A 1,872-nucleotide genomic window follows, 5' to 3' on the forward strand; every position below is an offset into this window, starting at 1 on the left:
TGCCCAGCAGTCGGCAGCGGCGCACCGGACAGTAGCCCCACCATAGCCCGCCGCGATGGCTGGCGACGAGGGGGAGGCAGGGCAGGCGGCCAAGGGCGCCGGCGAGGCGGCGCCGCCGGCGCGGGAGCGGCGGGCGCGCTCCGGCCTGCAAATTACGGATGAGAAGCTGCTGTGGTTCCTCCAGAACGAGGCGCTGGGCAACGACGCCTGGCAGCTGCCCAGGGACAAGCCCGCCACCTCCCGTCCCAAGCAGAAGAGCTCCTCACACACCGGCGGCAGCAGCCGCGGCACAGCCGACCCCTCCACCAAGTCTGTCAAGCCGCGGCCGGCAGCCACGACTGCCGCCACCAACGGCAGGCAGCAGCAGCAGCAGCGCAGCCAGCACGGCGGCACGGCGGCCAGGCTGGCCGCCGGCCAGGAGGTGGCCAGCAGCGGCCGGCGGCCGCCAGCACCCACCAAGCCTGCGCCCGCCAGCCAGCCGCCCGCGCCGCCGCCGGCCAGCACCCACCACGCCAACGGCCGGCCGCCCAAGCGACTAAAGGCGATGCTGGTGTCAGACCACATCACGGCCGCCACCCTGCCAGACAGCAGCAGCAGCGAGAGCGAGAGCGAGGGCGAGTCGAGCGGCAGCGAGGATGAGGCGGGGCGGGAGGCGGCGCGGGCGGCACAGACGGCCTGGGAGGTGGGCCTCAACGGCGCGGGGCTGGTGGAGGATGAGGCGCGCCTGCTGCCACCTGGCGCCAGCGAGGCGGCGTACGTGCGGGTGAGCTGGCGCTGGCCGACCTGGGGAAAGGTGGAGGGCGGCAGCTGCAGCCTCCAGGGCGGCAGCACCAGCGCAGCGGAGTGCTGCGGCGTATGGCCTCGAGGGGCGGGCAGCTGTGGGCTTGGAAATCCAAGGCAGGAGTGTTGGCAGGCAGCGCCTCTGTGCCCGCTGCCCTCCCACCCCGCCCCGCCCCCACCGCACCCGCGCATGCAGGCACGGAACCTGGTGCTGTGCCGGTGGCGGCAGGACGTGAGCCGGCGGCTGGGGGAGGCTGAGGCTCTGGCCTGTGTGCCCCGTCAGGACCGCCCCTACGCCCTGGCAGCCCACCGCTTCCTTTCCACCATGGGTTACATCAACTTTGGGGTGTCGGAGGAGCAGCAGCGCCAGCTGGCGGGCGCCCGCCAGGACGCGGGCAGCGTGGTGGTGGTGGGCGCGGGGTGCGCCGGCCTGGCGGTGGCCCGGCAGCTGAGAGCCGCGGGGTACCGCGTGGTGGTGGTGGAGGGGCGGCAGCGGCCGGGCGGCAGGGTGTGGACGGAGCGGCTTGAGGTGAGAGGGGGCCCCGCCGGCAGCGGCCAGCCATGCCGCAGGCCAGAAATCTCTCCTGCCTGGCACCGCTGCACGCACCGGCCCCCAGCACCCGCCTTGGGGTACAGCCAAGCGTCCCGGCCTGCCCGCCCCTCCCGAACCGCCTCCCCGGCATGTGCCTGCCGCCTGCCGTCCCCGATGCTCCCTCCCCGCCTGCCGCCTGCCGTCCCCGACGCTCCCTCCCCGCCGCCCGCTCGCCGCTGCCGTGTGGCGGCGCCGCGCGTGCAGGGCCCGGGCGCGTGCGGGGTGGCCGACATCGGCGGCAGCATCATCACTGGCATCGACGGCAACCCGCTGGCGGTGCTGGTGAAGCAGATGGGTCTGCACATGGCAGACATACGCACGGGTGGGTGGGTGGGTAGGGGGCTGGGCACACGCATAAAACGGCTGCTTGGGGCGCGAACCCGCTGCACCCGGCCCCCTGGCATCCCTCCAGCCGCCAGCCCCACGCCCTGCTGCCCCAGGCATGCACCTCTGGGCGCCGCGCTCCGCTGGGCGCCCGCTGCGCCGCTCCCTCCTCCCCC

Source organism: Chlorella variabilis (genome assembly GCF_000147415.1).
Source record: "Chlorella variabilis unplaced genomic scaffold CHLNCscaffold_25, whole genome shotgun sequence".
Classification (NCBI taxonomy): Eukaryota; Viridiplantae; Chlorophyta; class Trebouxiophyceae; order Chlorellales; family Chlorellaceae; genus Chlorella; species Chlorella variabilis.